Genomic DNA, 20,041 nt, shown 5'->3' on the forward strand with positions numbered 1-20,041 from the left:
ACGGACAGAAACATTCATTACCTAATATGTCAAAAAAAAAAAAAAAGAAAAAAAAAAAATCTCACACAAAGTGGGTAAGTGTTATATGACGCAGACATTACGAAGAATTGATGGCGACCTTTCCTGTTGATATATTATCTCCTCCATTCTCCCACAGTTCCAGCAAGGTTAAATCCCAAAATGGTGACCTTTTCCACAAAATACCGTATCTTTTTGTAGAGTATAGGTAATTTTCTCTCCCCAGATTTATGCTTCCCGTTTAATTCTGTACACACGCAAATACTTCTACAGGTTACCAGGCGACATTTTGATACTATAAAAATATTACGTTACGTTAATGTGTCCTTTTAATTAATTTTATGCAGAGCAAAACACCTTTGTGGAAAAAAGACCATTGCTTACAAAAAGTGCCATTCGTCATTTTCTTGTTCTTGTTAGTTGCTTTCCCTTCCGCGAATCTCATGTATAAATAACTCTTGTAATGATTGATCTCTTCGCCTTTTCACATTAGTCTCTCTCTCCAATCGAGCTGGAGGGTCTCAAAATGTATCTCTCTCCATTATCTAAAAATAGTTGAGACAAGAATAGATAGACAAAATTAGCAGAGCGACCATCGCATTCCAAGACTACAACTTTTCATTCACTTTCATTCCATCATCTTCATTTGGTCATTTCATGAAAAGACAAATCGGGAAATGAGACGGGCGTCTGCACGCGAGCTTGCGTGCATGTGCCCTAAGTGAAGCAGCTGTCACACAAGTCTTCATATTCGAATCCCCGTAGTATTTACGGGACAGAGCAGCCTTTCCTTCCATGCCGGATGTCTGCTTACTAAGTGAAATAAAACCTGTAACTGAACTGACAACGCCTTGTAACGATAATCATTCTTGTACAGTTTACCTTTTTTTCATGATTTACCGGAATAACTCTTCAATCAACTAAATTACAGACGCAGCGTAACTGAATACACACTTTTTCTTTTGGTCCCTTACATAAATACATACATACAACCTTCAATAGGATACAAGCGACAAGGTCACGCTTGGCTATTCCCATTGGTCAAAAGAGACAATATCTTGCTCAGGCCGAGTTGTAATGTAAACAATTACACGCGCGTTTCAAGCGAACACGGCAGATTTACACTGTAAGTGTGTATATAAATATATCTATATATATATATATATATCTATATATATATAATCTATATCTATATATATATCTATATATATACATAATATATATATTTATATATATATATATATATATATATATATATATATCATATATATATATATATATATTATATACTAATATATATTTACTATATATATTATATCATTCATATCACATTAATCGTGATTCATATACAATATCGAACTACGGTGGCGTAGTGGTTTTAGGCTTCACTGCCAGTCTTGGGATTGAGGAGAATCGCTGGGTTCGAGACCTGGCGACTCGCCCATCCTATTATTCGTTAATAAAATTCCCCCTCGGTTAAACATATATGAAAAGTATATTAATTTCTGGAGGTTAGAGAGAAGTTAGATATTAAAGGAATTTGTAGTTCGATTATTATATTATATAATACTAAGTATAATATATATATATAATATATATATATGTAATATATACATACATATATATATATAATATATATATAATATATATGTATGTATATATATATAGTATATATATATATACTATAATATAATATATATATATATATATATACATATATATAATACTAGGTGCTTAGTATATATACCATTACTAATATATATATATAGTATATATATATATATATATATATATTATATAGTATATATATATACACGCTGCTAAGAAATCGCAAAAGTAAGCACGTGATTTTGTTTATTACCTGAAGCTACTGGGAAAGTTCAAAATGAAACGACAGAGTACCAAGTACTTTCGTGCATTTTACACATCTTCAGGGCACAAAGGGTTAGATACACGAAAGTACTCGGCCCTCTGTCCTTTTTTGAACTTTCTCTGTGGCTCCAGCTAAAATATATACAACATGAAGTCGTTTCCTCTGACGAAAGGTGACCCCAAAATAAGAAAAAATGCTGCAACATTCACATTCACACTTATACTGATTGTGTAGAAAACTGCCTCAACACTAATTGCTTTAAAACACCTAGTACAAAGAACGCTTATCAGCAGTATGGCAAACCCTCAAAAAGGCTGCATCATTCACTTCTATCCATTTTCACCTAACCTCCATCCTTTCCACACGACCGAACCATCTCAAAATACACCGATCCAACCTTCCATCTACGATAACACTTATACGACCCTTGTGTATCTCTACATTTCTTTTGTCACAAATAGTAAGCAAACAATTCACCTCTACCTTTTCAACCTTTTTCCTTTCAAGCACTTTCAACATTCGCACTTTCGTTTCAGAGAGAGAGAGCAAGTTCAACAATTCCATTATACATTTAAAACTTAGGTTTTCAGATACTCCCAGCATCCTCCCAATCTTCTGCATGCACAGACACACAAACACACACAAATATAACAATACTTGACAAAATGTTTACCAACAATAACGTAGAAATTACATCATATCATTTGTGTTGGTTATTCTGAGACTCATCATATCAATCTTTTAAAAATGGCGATGGCCTCAACTGACTATTGTTCTGAGACAAGGTCTAAGTCTAAGAGATAACCTTGATAACGGGTCTCATTTGTGGCGAGGGAGGGAGGGAGGGAGGGAGGGAGAGAAGGGGTCGGGAGGGCGGGGAGTTGGGTATATTAGGTGTAGTTTAAATTCCCGCTAATTGTTATACGGTATGCATAATAATTATAATCTATAGAACCTATAACAATAATAATTTAATATTCTGTATTTTGAGTGCCATAGAACACTGTTTTTGTCTGGTGTACAGTAACTAATCTGTTTAACGGTAAGAATCATCAAAGCCCTAGGCAGTATAAAAGTAGAAGCATAAGACTCAAAAGAGGAGTGGAATAGAGGTAAGAACACAAAAGAATGTACAATTTGACAACTTAGCTATTTTACATGACTCGGCCCTCTAAGGCCAGGAAGTTATCATACAACGGAAAGAGCAAGGAAGATCCGAAGCAAGATTGTACATAATGCACGAATAACATAACATAACAGGCTGTCTGAGCGCCATCGCCCCTTCTCATGCAATAAATTTCACTGAAAATGTGAAACTTAGGTATGAAACGTTATAACTTTTAGGAAACCTTCTCTTTTCGATATGTGCACTTGTGATCAGGCATTTCCTGTTACATGTTGGCTTTTCTGCTATTCTAACAAGTCTAACATTACTGAGAATGCAAACTTGACCAAGGTGAGATAGCGGCCACTCCGCCAAACATTACCCGTTCGAGTCGCTTCAACTCAATCCAAGTCCTTTCCTGTGTAGGTTTGTGTGAGTATGTATGTATAATATATATATATACATATATATAAATAAAGGTATAAGCCACGAAGGAAAAATAAACAACGTGGCTTATACCCTTATTTATGGAATTATCACGTTCCAAAATTTCGTGATTCTGTTATACACACACACACACACACACACACCACACACACATATATATATATATATATATATATATATATATATATATATCTATATATATATATATATAGATATATATATATATATATATATTTTTCTTATATTATAACGTATAAACAATTTTCCAAGATTTTCCCAGTACCTTCAACAACACATAAGTCATTAATACAATCTCGAAACAGAGAAAGAGAGACAAATTCAATGCTTATGTCCTTGAGGAAAGTCAATACGGACTAACCCTTATGAATGGGAACAACTCACGCTATAGCGGAGGAGGAAAGGGCTTGAGAGCCTTAGCACTTAAGAACAAACAGGGAAAACGTCACATGGAATTGACAGTTAAGACAATATTTACGACGTTCCCGACCACGGCACAGCGGGGCTTAGAACCCAGAGACGTATAATTCAATACATTTTTCACCGATGACAGGTTGTGAATTTGCCTTACCGCAACAGGTACGGTGGCGAATAAAAGTTAACGAATTTCGCGGTACGTGTAACCTGTTCATGATGGCAGGCATGTAAACACAAAGACTATTTAGAAATACGCACACACACACACAGCACACACACACAACACGCGCACACACACACACACACACACACACATATATATATATATATATATATATATATATATATATATATATATATATATATATATATTATATATATATCAGCAACCATATCATCAGGTCAGACTTATGACTGAAAACACTAGACACTGATGCTCTAGGAACTGCCAGTGGTTTAGGGTATAGATATATTCTACATAAAGGTAGAGTGCCTGGTAGAAGGTTGTGGATCCCTTGATGCGTGAAAACGCCCCTAGGAATGGCAGTTAAGCCTCCTCTTCTGAAGCCAATTCTTATCAAGATTTTCACTGCCGAAATCATGCTTGCTCACAGCACGTGAGCTAAGACAGGCAACCTTGCAAGCCACTGTACAGGTGAAGGCTAGGCTAAGGTCATATATCAAAGAAGTAGGTGAGCAAAGTATGAAGACACGATTGCTGATGTTTTCAAGAAGGTTATCGTTACTAGTACATCGATCGAGAAGCATGGATAGAAACGTTAGAGGGAAGAACCTGTATTAATAGCCTCAGGTACCAAGTGGTAAAAATTTTTTCATTCGTCCCCAGAATCTCCCTGATACTGTGAGTTCTACCTCATCATTTAGCTAAACACTTCAAAGTTACCCCGGAGACAAACGCTCTCCGTCTTTCCATTTCTGCACACACACACACACACACACACACACACACACACACACACACAATACAAAAAAACCAACAACCTTTTCTCCATGAGGGATTTGGTATCATGCATTTCCTTCACCTTTCACCATGCTCAAATTGGCAAAACATAACCGATTCCCTAGTTACTTCAGTATTGCGCAAGGACAAAGAAAAAAGCCGATGAAGGAACAATCTAACCGAACCAAGCGGATTAAAACAACAGTGGATCTGGGAAGACTTCCTTGCGACTTCACACAACACTGCGACTGAGTTCCACGCAAGAAAATCAACTACAGTACTGTGGTAACAGCTTTTAAAAAAAGAACCAGCCAAAATTTGAATAACGGGGACAATTACAATATCAATATAATACATTAATTAACAAGAGGAGCGACTGCAATGTAGACATCTATGACAACGTTGAGGATTATGAGGAGCAGAATGAATTTGTTCCTCCAGAGTAAGAAACAAGACAATGATTCTCAACAAGAAGATGATGAAGAAGAACAAGTAGTGGAAGACGTTAAAAAGTGAGGAGGCGGGGAGGGGATATCTTTGGGGAATGGCTCTTGTTGGGAGGAGGGCTGGGAAGTGAGCGAGGAGGCAGCAGGACTGATGTTGCCTGGTTACAGGGCGAGCAAGCAGTTTTTATGGACCATCACAGCGGCAGTTTGCGATCCCATTTTGCCATCTCTCGCCGCCCAAGGAGCGTTTTACCACATTCTCAAGGAGCAGAGAGTGACGTGTGATTTTCTTCAGCGCACGTGAAACGCGTGTGCTAGTTTTCTCTAAGGATATTTATCGGTTGACTTTGCAGTTATCCATCTTCATTTAATTTCTTTTGGTTTTCCCAAATTTGACAAAAAAATATGCTAATAATAAACTAAATAAATATAATGATATAAAACAACGTAACTTATACAAATATTTACATTTGAAGCAATTGCAAAGGAAAAAATCGACAATTTGCAACCATTATCCACGTTCTGCTAAAAACCCACTCCTCTCAGGAGTAAAAAACGCTCGTGTTAATATGCTTTATCGTTGGCCCGTAAAGAACAAAAACGAATCCAGAGCTACAAATGGCCTCGTACGTACTGCCTGAGATCCGTTCTCATGGAAATAAAAAGTCATTTGGATTACGTACTACCTGTCGTGTTGCGTAAATTCATACGCACCCAGCAACATACACACACACACACACTTGTACTCACACACACAAACACACACGAACAATGCGGTACTAATGTTTCAAAGACTGCCATTTAACAGTCGAGAAAAAGGTTTCTCCGTTTCAAACATCAGCGTAAATAATCCGGAATAATCGATTTACTAAATTTAGTGTGAAATTTCACATTAATATCTAAATACCTACATTTGAGTCATTTCACCCATAGTACGGTTCAATAACATAATGTAGGCTACATTTTAACCATTCAAGTCTGAGTAGGACGATGTTATACTTTATCTACTAAACGATATGTAAAAGCCTCTTAAATATCTAATAGCACACCACAGATTAATTCCTTCTTGGTATCAGCCTGTTCTAACCATATTCTATAACCACTCTTTATATCCTTATTACTTCTCGCATCTGGGATTTGAAATTGCACGACGAGACTTAACACATTTCGCTTTCGTACAACTTGATTTCTTGAATTTCTGTAAAAACCTGGTTCGGCATATGAAGACGAAGTCTTATTTTTGAAGTTCCCAGCTCGTTAAAGTTTGTAAAAGCTCATTAAAGTTTAGACGAGGTAAAAAGGTGAGTTATTCACTAAAATAATGAGAAAAATAATAAGAAATTATTTTTGATTTGACGAACAAATTCTGATAACTTACAGTCTTTTGATAGCATTTCTACAAAGAATGACATCCTTCTGGAATATTTCTAATTTAACCTTTTTATCAATAATAATAATAATAATCATAATAATAATAGGAAAATCTCTTGACCCAGGTAGAACTCGACTCTAGGTTTACGAGCAAAAATGTGAAATTCCATGAAGGGGCGTCTACCCTTCGCGGAATGTAACAGTATTTTTATCTAAAGCATAGATGGCTGCTTGGACCTTTCAATTCTTCATCATGCATTTATTAAGTTACTGCTTCCAATGCCCGATTTTCGACGTTGAAGTTTTTCAAGGTCAAAACCAAGAAAAGAGCAGGAACAGTATGAGGACGACTAAACATTTCAGCCCGATGCGCATAGGTTTTCTCGAATATCTTTTTATATGTCATCAGTATCTTCTTGATATTTTGGCACAGCGTGTTGTAGATCTTCCGGTAATTCTAGGCGATGTAATGCAGTAACAGAATTTATTGATTAAAACAGTTTACTCTTCATCTTTTTCAATGTCCTCAACATCCGTTGTAGAGATCCTAACACCTGTCCTTGGCTTCGCGAAAGAGTTTGGAAAGAAGCCCCGCCCACTCGTTTCTCACTCTGTCACAAACTTATGATGAAAGTGTACTACGATATAGCTGTTTACGTTTCACATATCCCAAATAAGTTTACACGTTCAAGTTCATCTGCATTTCATTGTTTTGAGACATTATAACCTCGTGGTTCATTTAGTCTGTAGATAATGATGAGTGAACTGACAGAAAATTAGAGGGGCAGTCGCTTGCTGGTTTTCATGTATGCTTATTTTGCCGTCCGATATGCGCAAACGTCTGAAGTCACCCACTGCTGCAAGTATTCGTCCATCCAACGATATCAGCTATGGCAAACATGTTGCGGTATAGTCATCGTGGATGCCGCAATGCATTTGCATTAAGGCTGTTCGCTGCATATAATGCAGAGAAGGTAGCCAATTCTGAAAAGGTATGTGATAATCTCTTTGAGGGTTCCCTTAACATACATGCACAAGAACGTCACTGAATGATTTTAAAATTCCTTCATCTAAACTGACGATTATAGCATTCTGTGGAAGAATTTGTTGATAATTCTTTTCTTTGTGTCGCCGCAAAAAAAAACCAGTGGCCTCTACCATGGGGAGATGAATGGCCAATTGTTCCTCCGATGTCTGACATCGCTACTTTTACCGCCGCTTCCTGAGCCATCGGTCCTGGTATTACATAGACAATGCACCATACCATACCTACTAACAGAGGATAGCCCCACATCTGCAATATCTTATAATCAAAACAGGCCCACTACCACCACATTCTCATGATAATATATGAAAACATACAACTGCCTATATAGAAGACACTGAATAGGGAAAGGTTACTGTCAGCAATTAAAAATGTAAAGAGCCATATCGTGGTATACACTCTTCCAATCGTAAGTTTGAGACAGAGAGAGAAACGAGTGGGCGGGGATTCTTTCCGAACTCTTTAGCTAAATCAAGGACAGGTATTCGTGTATCTACAACGAATGCTGAAAAAATGGAAAAAGTCCAAGAGGAAAATGCCTTAATCAATAAATTCTGGTACTTCATTATATTGCCCCAAATTACCGAAGATACAGCTGATACATAAAAAGATATTCAAGGAAACGTATGCAACAACGGGCTGGAAATGGTTAGTAGTCTTGTAACTTCATAAATGGTGACAAATTACAAAAATTTGGCCTTTTCTTTTGCTATAATGTTACCCACTTCACTAACCTCCCTACCACAAAGATTATCCTTGCTACTGTATCTTAAAAATCTACTGTATCTTTGTTGATTTTAGCCGTGAATAATACGCGTGGTAGTTAGTCGACTGAGGAGAGTAGCAAAATGAAAAAAAGTTCAAAGTTCACTGGGATACCAACTTCATTCCAAACATCATTGCCAAACCGAGTGGGGTATCGTTTAGTAGTCATCCCCACTACAGATAAAAGTCGTTTGGTTATATATATATATATATATATATATATATATATATATAATATATATATATATATATATATGTATATATATGTATATATGTATAATACATGAATATATATATATATATATATATATATATATATATATATATATATATATATATACATATACATAGTGCGAGTCTGTGTTGGAACAAAGTAATGGTCCTTCAGTGTCTAACTTGCAATATTTAGAAAGCAAAAGACTGGGTGCATGATAAACAATGGTGGCGCTGCGTGTGTGCAATAAAGACATTACTAGCGAACCTTTGTATGTGTATGTGAAGAGGCTAATGAACATGATTTCTGTAACGGCATCCGTGACGCCATTATCAATAGCAGAATTAATTTTGCTGAAGCAACAGATTAATTACCATCAAATCATCATCCTCATGGTATCAAGAGAGTATTCCTCATAGAATATGGCAATTAAGTCATTATGTACTAACACAGTGTCATATCTCTAAGAAATAATAAAAAAAAAGTACTTTAAACCAGAACTTTAGAACATAATTAAACAGAAATAAACTAAGTAAGAAAGCAAATGATTTCCAGCTATATTCATAATTATCAACATTACCACTGTTTATTATATTTCCTATGATGAACAAGAAAAAAGGCAGCAATGATAAGATTTTTCTCGACCACAAGAAAATCTCCTTCAGGCTGAATTCCACGCGATAGGCAGCTGATATACGAGAACAAGGTCGTTGAATATTTTGAGAGCTTGCATGCAATGCACATGAAGGTTTTCTCGCAACTGCTAAAGTTCCTCTTTGCATATATGCATGCAAAATAAGGCAAGAGAACCGCCAGCGCCTTTCTCTCCACGCCAGAAAGAAAGGAAGATATTCTAAAGAGAGAATGAAAGGAACAACCAACTTGTCTTCATGCGGAAAGGATTTGCTTTGTACAAGAGAAGACGGGCAAGGGAAATACTACTCTGACAAGGGGAGAATATAGTAAAAACATTTTTAACCATTTACTTATTTTTAAGCGGAATGGAATTTGCCAATGTTCATACAATTACTGAAAATACTTTATCACCGAGATCGACAAGTAGCGAAGATTTTCACTTATAAAAATATCTTACTATGCATTCTAGCGGTCCTGAAATAGTGTTTTTCGTTAACAACTTTTAAACCGACGTATGGATTTCCATGCTACTACAGCACTGAGTATTTCTAACATTGTCTTAATTTATGGTAGTAATACTACACTGAATGAACAGAAACCGTTTCGAACAAGTGGTGCTTTATGACGTATCTGTGACGCAGAACAATTACCCCTTACCTGATTATGTACAAAAAATTATATAGTATCATACGATATATTAATTTGCTTAAAATATTTTGCATGGCCCATGATAGGTAAAATGACATTTAACCATAACTCAACCATTTGAGAAGTTATAGCGGAGGATACTCTATACCCACGTCAATGTTACACGTCACCACTTTTGCGGATGGTTGGGTGGCTAGCGCAGCTTTAACCTCCTTTTCTTCAGTCAAAAAAGTTAATGGAACGCATATGGCAAAATACAGTACTTCCGAAATTCACGAGGAAAATTGAAACTCGATGCTTTATTGGCATAGGAATTCATAAGTCAGTTTAAAAGTTGTTTAAGAAAAAAACTATGTCGTAGCCTCTGGAATGCAAAATAGTCATAGTGCATAATACAAATATGTGAACTACAGGGAGAACAAAAGAAGAAGACGCCCAGAGATAGGCGTCAACCCTCGTCTTTGCTTTCGATAATAGCAATCCGATAGCCTAGCTATCGCTGAGAACTGCCATCTAAATTCTGACGTTCACCATCCTGTCAGCCAGTATCATAAAATAAGCTGGATCAAAATCAGGCACAGACATTTTTAAAGCAATATTGAGGTGTTGACTTCATTTCAACAGCTTGTAGATTTATCATCTCCATAAAGGAATTGGTTACAATCCCTCCCACGGTAATTATAGTTTGTGGGTTCCTATTGTTGTTTAAACAAGTTACGCCTGATGTCGTAACTGGTAAGCCTAGGTCGGCAACCCAGGATTGGCAATGGGCTGTGAGCATTGGTGACAATGGGAAGCACCTCCAGGAGGCTCTAGATACCTCCTGACTCATCCAGCCATCCCACACACAAACCTGTGATGAGGATATGAGGAGTGACTTCTAATCTTTCAGCAGAAGAGTCTATCAATGAATTATTCAGACTTTGTATGAAGAGCAAAACTAGAATCTAAAATTCTTTTGAACTATACAACTGTAAATTGTCTTTCTTAAACTGAGTAAAACCAATGATAAAAAGGTGCAGCAAAATAATAAACCAGTAAGATACCTTATTCTCATCAAAGAGTCATTTTTTCTTCAAGTCCTGTCTCTTTCAGGAGCTCAGATACGACCATGTCAAAATGTCAGCTCACTTTCAACGAGAGAGTCAAGAGGGGTCCGAGCGAGACAGATACAGACAAATTCTAAGTTACAATGTTTTCTCTCTCTGAATCTGCACTGCACTCATGAGTCTCGATTGGACAGACTTTTCTAAAACCTGAGTTCGGATGGACATTTGGGTTAACTTCCAACGACCTTGTTGCCATTGAATTCTTGACCTCGATACCTTAGGAATCATGAACTTGTGCCTCAGGTCACTTACTTTTCTTCAGTATACCAACTTTTCAGAATTTTTCAAGACCTTTTACGCAAGTATATCCTGTCTGATGGCATCCAGCTGGAAGAGAAATGACTCTGTATCCTGGACATCAGTCACTTGAGGTAATGAAACCAACAAGGACTGATGATCTTTAAGAAATATTGGAAAGCGATCAGGAATGGGCCCTCTCAATTTCTCTTTATCTCTCCAGGCAGTGACAATATGCTTCTCTTATCTGGTTAAGCTGGCTGTTAACAGTTTGTCAAACTGTACTATGTTACCAGCAGAAATCAAAATTAAAGCTTATAGCAAAAGGCTCCACTTAATTACAACTGTTAAGTGTTGCCCTGAAGGAATAATGAAACAACGGAGTGGTTGCTATGCCTTTTGACACAACAGTCATAAGTAGCTCGTGGGGATCAATTGTAGATATATCTTAATATTTACTCATATAATCTGTACTCTGAATATCCTGCAGATGACAATTTGCATAACCAAATACTCCAAATATCAAAGTAGCGTAAATCATATTTCAGGCGAATTAAGCATAAACTGTAATATTGCTGTTTGCCCACAGCCCCCCAAAATATATGACCATCGAAATTGAATCATGACCGTTGCACTTCAACGAATAATTAGGATGGAACATAGAATCACAGGAATTTGGAAGCCTGCTCAGCTGTGCGCATCAATTCGATATGAAGCTTGCTACGAATGATAGTAAAACCTATGAAACACTCACATTTCACAACAAATGGGGAATAAGCAATGTATAATCAAGAATCTTCACTGTTTTGGACGTAAGTTTACCTTGCAATAACAATGAACGCTCGTAATCATCCTGGGAGAAATATATATATATATATATATATATATATATATATATATATATATATATATATATATATATATATATATATATGCATTTTTAACATCAGCATTCACCAGTCACTGTCAAGGCCCACATGCCTTAATAAAGGTGAAATCGCTTGGTTCTGATGCATGTAATTTTCCTGTGGTATTCGCTTACACACACACACACACACACATACACACACACACACACACACACATATATATATATATATATATATATATATATACATATATATTCTTATAATGTAAGTTTTGTAATGCAATTAAATAATGGAATATGATTAATTCACCTCAGAACCTGTGTATCATGTTATAAAATGTGTTTTTTGTGTTCAGAATTCCCACATTTAAAGATAACACACATGTTCTAAGTAGTGTAAACTTTTTAATTATTAAACCAATAACCATATAAGGCGGAGAGAGGAAAAACGTACGTAAGACAGAGAGAATGAGTTATAGAGAAGGTTGTTATTCTCCTCTTGCGAATGCCTGAGCCAGCTGATTTCTTTATCGGCGCAAACATGCGTAGGGACCTCCCAGGCAGCATCGAGTCCTTCGAGAACCTTCCCTACCATGACATTATTCATGTTTAACATAGAGAGATGACGTAATATGTTTTCGTCTTGAACTCGATGCTAATCGCCCCATATGCCCATACGCTTACGGGGATAGAGAAAGCTTCATTCGATCCCGAGACCTAACCGCTGGCGTGAGGGATAGTATCTCTCTCTCTCTCTCTCAAAGCTCTCTCTCTTGCGCTCGCTCGTTCGCGAGTCTGTCTCATTTACATTATGTAACTCACATTTGTATTTGAGCTGGTCACTCATTATTATATAATTCTTAGTAATATACGTGTAGTTTGTGGAATCTGAGCATAGTGTTATTGATATTATTTTTGTGAAGGCGCCCACGAAAGAATGTAACATGCCTATTCTTTTGAGTCAGGAGTTGCAACTGCGTTTGAAGGTATTTTACAAATGTTTTGAAGTGCACTTTGAGGTTTTATTTTACAGTTTGGATAAAATTATCATTTTCAATACATTTTTCTTCTGCTTTGTACTTTTGTAACGTCCATTTTATATGCTTAATGTTTGTACTGTCAATGCTTTCAATTGTTTTCATATAATGCATTATGTTTTTTTGCATTGTCTTTATTTTGTTGAATTAGTTTGAATAATATTCTATTGTGTAATTGTTTGAATCTTACACTTGCAAATTAATTTGTATTTAATTAAATTTCATTTAAAATTTAATTATTGCTTTATAATTTAATTAATTTTCTTGATAAACTTTGATTTAATTTTGCTTGATAATTAATTCAAGAATTGATTAAACTTTTGTTTTCAAGTAATAACAATTTCCCTGAGATTGTGAATTTCACTTATAAATTTGAATTTAGAAATATTTTGTATTTAAAATTTATATGAGCATTTTATTATCCCCCCCCCCCCTCCCTTCCCCAGTATTATATTTTTGTTATTTTTGTTTGGTTTAGGATTAGAAATATAGAGTGGTATTGTGCCGTTTCCCTCAAATGAATCAGAATCAGGGAAATACTTAGATTTGAAATTGCAGAAGGAGTGATGTCCTTTAATTAAGATTACCTCACATCCATTTTAATGAAATTAGACTGATTGTTTTCTTGACTGTTCAGTTCTATAAGGGATCACTGTTACCTTTAGAGTATTCAGTCGTTTAGTATTTGTGATGAAGGGTCAGGTGTCTGGCTGTAGTGAGGTAAGCAATAACCAAGTACTTGATCAAACTGTACCCCAAGTACAAAGGGTGTCCTAGACCCAGGAATAAAAGGGTCTCTTGCGCTAACAAGTACTGATAAGTGTAGTAACCAGAAACTTGGCAATTTGGGTTAACAAGTATTAATGGTGTCCAGATACAGATCTTTGGCTACTTCCCCAAGTATTAATGGTATCCAGACCCAGATACTCTTGGCCACTTCGTCACAATATATATATATATATATATATATATATATATATATATATATATATATATATATATATATATATATATCTAATAAAAGGAGCCATAAAAAAACACCAAAATTGTAGAGAGAAAAGTACTATATTTCAGAGACTGCTGTCTCTCTCTTCAGGTATATGAATGAGAAAAAGTTTACAGAAAAGGTGGTATTTTATACCAAGAGATTCGTCCACAAGTAAGCCAATTTAGTCACCCCCGCGCTGAATAATCTTCCTTTAATCTTCTTAAGCGTTTGGTTGAATGAACACTGCGTCGACGATGTCCGATGTCCAATTCCCTTTTGAGATGTTCATTACCTGCTTCTCTTTTATTAAGGCCGATTCCATCATTTGACTCTTGTACCGGCAGTTGCTGCTATAAATTACATGTGACATATTCCAGTTTATTCTATGGTTATGTTCATTTATATGGTTGAAAATAGCCGAGTTCTGTTGTCCATACCTAACTGACCGTTTGTGTTGTATTAATCTCTGGGAAGTGATTTACCTGTAAATCCGATGTAAGATTGGTCACAGTCCTGGCATGGGATCTCATATACCCCCAGAGTCTTTGGGCGATGTCTTTGTTGGACGTTAATCAGGGATTTGGCTAAGGTATTTGGGTAGTAAATGCAAAAGGGTGGATTTCCCAAGGGTGTGAGTTACTCTCTTAATCGTCTCCAGGTGGGGAATTTTTATTTTATTGTTGGGTGTGTCTCTGGTCTTGTCTTTAGGGGGTCGGTAGAAAATTACGTTTGCTTTTTGAATTGCTTTCTCAATTATATGGTCAGGATACTTTAAAGATGAAAGTTGCTTACGAATTAGTTCAAATTCTTTTTCCAGAAAGGATCTGGGGAAACAAATTCGTAAGGCTCTTAAGAACAGGTTGCTAGCTAGACCTATCTTGATAGTATTGTCATGATAGCTAAAGTAGTGAATATATGAAAGTGAGAACGTTGGTTTTCTGTATATGGTAAATTTGTATTCTGTCGTGTCTCTGATTATTAAAACATCAGAAGGAATTTTGTTGTCTGTTTCCCATTCAACTTTAAAATTTGATGCTGGTCACTAATGCGTTTAATTTTGAGAGGAATTCATTAAAATTACCCCACTTATTATCCCAAAATGTTAGTATGTCATCCACGTATCTCATCCACAGCATGTTTTTGGGTTTTATTGCATTTATTACTGTAGTTTTTCAAAGTATTCCATGTACAGATTGGCTAAAATAGGACTTAAAGGACTACCCATACTACACCCGAATTTTTGCTTGTAGAATGATTCCCCGAATAGGGGGATAATTTTTCCCTTAAAAACTGAAGAACGTCCTGTACTGGTACTTTTGTGAATAGGGAGTCTACGTCAAGCTTAAAAGTTTTATGTTGTGAAGTGGTATATGTGCTTCTCTGAATTTGTGACAAAAGTCTTCCGAATGTTTGATGTGACTGGGAGAAAAACCAAAAAAGTTGCCTAAAAAAAAAAAGGATGAAAGGAGGCCAGCTAACCATTTAGAAATTTTGTAATTGAAAGCTCCGGCGCATGAAACGATGGGTCTGAATGGAAGATTGTCTTTGTGAGTTTTGGGAAGACCATAAAAGTAGGGTAATTTAGGATTAATTACTTTAAATTTCTCTAATAGTTCAATACTCTTTTTGTCTTGGCCAATTAATCTTACTTTCCGAAAAAATTCTGTGGGAACGTTCTGGATGGGATTTTTTCGTCAGTTTTCGTAAGTATTTGTGTCGCTAAGGAGCTGGTTGATTTTTGTCGAGTAGAAGTCTTTGTCCATTATTACAATTTTGCCGTTCTTTGTCGGATCTACTTATTATAACATCTAACTTTTTAGCGAGTGGATGGCTATCATGAATCTGCGGGGAAACAGGATATTTCTTATGAAGGTCAGTTAAAGCATTTAGTAACACTCCTTTTAAACATATCTCTTCACGGCTGTAGTTTTTGCAGATATGAATTTATCAAAAGCCACTATGAAGTCTAGGTTGTTTTTGCGGTCTGGCAATAAGGGCAAAGGATAAGCCTAAATTTAAACAATAATGTTGATTTACAGTAAGGGGGGTGTTGTTTGGATAAGTTTAAAACTTTGTCTTGTTGCTCAAGATTATTCCATGTGCTATTATCTATTAGGTTATTTAACTTGCGTAAAAAGTCGTGGTTGGAATGAGTCACGCTATTATAGGCAGCAATGTCGGAACAGAATGAAATCAGATACCCTGTATACGTGGTCCGTAGTGAGGAGGCGAAGATTAGATAGAGTTCCATATATCACTGCGTAGCACGAGATGTGTTTTCGTTTCTCGTATTGGTGATTCTTTCTTCCAGGAAAATCTTGTGTGATAGAGGGAAGGGGTTTGATTGCAGAGTCCATCTCCCGAATCCGTACATTTTTGGAAGTACTTGCTTCTTTGAGGCATTCTTCCAAAAAGTGTTTTTGGTTTTTCAGCCGGTTGTAGTCTGTTCAGTTCTTTTTCAAACTTGCGGAAAAACTGGCTTGACTTCTGGAAGTGGAAGTGAAGAATCGTGGAAAGGCGGTTGAATTCCATAATGGGCTGACAATGACTGGTAAAAATGTTCTGTAACAACAGAATTCCATCTAATAAAAGGAGCCCATAAAAACACCAAAATGTAGAGAGAAAAGTACTATATTTCAGAGACTGCTGTCTCTCTCTTCAGGTATATGAATGAGAAAAGTTTACAGAAAAGGTGGTATTTATACCAAGAGATTCGTCCACAAGTAAGCCAATTTAGGTCACCCCCGCTGATAATCTTCCGCCTTTAATCTTCTTAAGCGTTGGTTGAATGAACACTGCGTCGACGATATCCGATGTCCAATTCCCTTTTGAGAGTTCATTACCTGCTTCTCTTTATTAAGGCCGATTCCATCATTTGACTCTTGTACCGGCAGTTGCTGCAACTGCCGGTACACATGACCAAACCATCTGAACGCAGGTTGATTGATTTTTTCACCTACACTAGCCTTTTTATCCCTTCCACCGATCTCCGCAATGCATTAATTCACCCCCTTTATCTCATATGTTACATATACAAACAGAAATGGTTCATCTCAACATCCTCAACCTTTTATTTGCATTCAACTTGCACAGTTTACCCGATGACAAATAAGTCTTAGAAATTCGCTTACTTTGGCATTTTGATGTTAAATGTTTTAACAAAACGAGGAAAAATCTTATAAACATGAACCAAAATATCAAAAAGAAGTTTTCAGATGTCAAACGACAGCATCTTTTTTTTCTACATTAATTTATTTATATTTGTCTTTAGCCTGATGATGAGACAAAAAAATGATAATGGTGAATTGTTTATATATATTATATATATATATATATCTATATATATATATATATATATATATATATATATATATATATATATATATATATATATATATATATATAACTTTGAAGTTGATAAGGAGTTTGAAAAATTGCATGGGATTATAGGTAGAAGGGAAAGGTTATGGATGTTTGAAGGTAGGAAGAGGGTTTAAGTAAGTGAAGAGATGAGGAAATGACAAAGCCTGTGATGGGAAGAGGAAAAATACAAATGTGCATTACAGTTTAGCTTTCATAAATAAATACGTTTTCAGGCCCAAATTAAAGGGTAAAGTAAATTAAATTGCTTTGGAAAACATCCAAAAACGTTTGAATTTTGTACCACTGTAGCTTATTTGGTATTATCAGACCTTTTTGTAATGCACTATCTGGCCAGTGATGCTTTCCAAGAATTTAGGCCGGCTGTGCACTTAAAGTAGTTTAGGCTTGTCCATGGATAAAACCAAAAATCTCTTGAAATCCTTATCAACTTGACTGATAAGCTTACTCTCTCTCTCTCTCTCTCTCTCTCTCTTTCCATCTGGGATGCAAGGCGTATCCAAAAAGTCTTAGGTAACTGAAGAGTTAATAACCCTTTGAGTGTCTGATGACTCCAAATGGTGACAAACACATGTCGTCTATGGAGATAGTGATGATTTCAAGTAATGTCATCCGTAGACAAAAAAGAAAACGTAAATATTTCACAACAAGTAGCACTTTGCATGATGTCTGGAGGATGCTTAAGAGTTTGTTTAACTCCATCTCCTGCAAGCGTATTTGCATTCTAAAGACAATTATCATATCATCATTGTGTGTGTATTAATGTATGTATAGTATATATATATATATATATATATATATATATATATATATATATATATATATATATATACGTATATATATATATATATATATATATATATATATATATATATATATATATATATGCATGTCTCTGGTAATTTTTCATTTTTTCAATAGTTATATTGAAAAGACTATATCAATTTTATTTATTAATTTTTATCAAATACATATGTATATATATGTGTGTGTGTGCTTACAGATATATGTTAAAAAAGTAACACAATTTCTGCTTTCAAATCATTTCAACTCATCATTTTGAGTGTGTAGTTGTTGTTTTATCTTTGAATACTGTAAGATGACAATTATTCAGCTTCAAGTCTGACCAGTGCCAGCAGCACATCCTGAAAAGCAAGTTTGTCGTCGCAAACAGAAGAAGAAAGTTCTCTCCAAGATCACAAGCAATAAGCCAGAACTGAGTGTTTTACCGCAGACGATTTTTGATCACTCACCCCAACCCCCCCCACCGCCTATCACATTTCTCAAAGCGCTTAAGATAGGTACATATATATATAGATATATTATATATATGTGTGTGTTTGTGTGTGCTTGCTTGCTATGATTAGAATTAGAATTTTACTGGAAGGCTAGAAAAATAAAAATGATCAAATCGCAATGAAATTTTTCTGTGACTTCCAAAAGTACAAGAAATTAAAATCCTGGTTACATGAAGCTGGATCCCGATGCATAGAAAGGCAGTGGCAGGAATGCTGGCAAAAACACGGGATAATCCGCCTTGCACGCACGATGACGTGACAGTCATGATTTTGAGGAGGGGAGAGCAAAAAGAGGTCGCATCTTACAAGCAACAAGCGAGGAGAGGAGAGGGAAGGGGAGGGGGGGGGGGGGAAGGAAGGGTCTCGGGCCACAAGTTGCTTATAGCAGCAGCTGCATCAACCAGCAAGTCGTGGTCGTCGTCTTCTGTTCGTTTTTTTTTTTTCTTCTCCCTCTGTTTTTTTTTTTTTTTTCTCTCTCTCTTTCTTTTTATATTCATATCCTTGTAGGTTTCTGTTTCTTCGTCTCTTCACAGCATTATTATTATTATTATTATTATTATTATATAAGTTTCTTATTCTGAATTTCAATGTATCTTCAATTCTACAGTTACGTAATTAGAATCTTGCTTATTGTCGTTCATTTTTGCATGGCTTTCCCTCTTGCTCCTTCTACTCATGTCGTCCATTTTCTCATGAGCTTTCTAATGTGTTATCATCATTATATCTTTCATTTGCCCTTCCAAGTTCATCATTCTTTCCCTTTTCATGGATTGTTTTCCTTCTTCCTTGTTAGTGTACCTATACCTCTTCGGTATCCTTCTCGATTTATTAGTTTTATGGTTCATGAGCATCTCATCCTTTCTTCCTCTCTTATTTGTTCTATCACTTTATTGTTATTATTATTATTCCTTGAGTTCACTTCACTTCTGTCTTTCCCTTTCCCATCATCATCAGTTCTGAACTTTCCCCTAACTTAGTAAGACTGCATTAACTCAATTTTGCTTTCGTCGAAGTTACTCGTTACTTCATGGGCTTTCGCATCGCGTATTGACCTCCCTTGAATTGTTTAGTAAAGATCGATACCTCTCTCTCTCTCTCTCTCTCTCTCTCTCTCCTTATCGGCTTTTAAGAGAGCTTAGCCCAGAAATAAAAGGTGGAG

The sequence above is a fragment of the Macrobrachium nipponense genome, chromosome 40 (genome assembly GCF_015104395.2).
Source record: "Macrobrachium nipponense isolate FS-2020 chromosome 40, ASM1510439v2, whole genome shotgun sequence".
Taxonomy (NCBI): Eukaryota; Metazoa; Arthropoda; class Malacostraca; order Decapoda; family Palaemonidae; genus Macrobrachium; species Macrobrachium nipponense.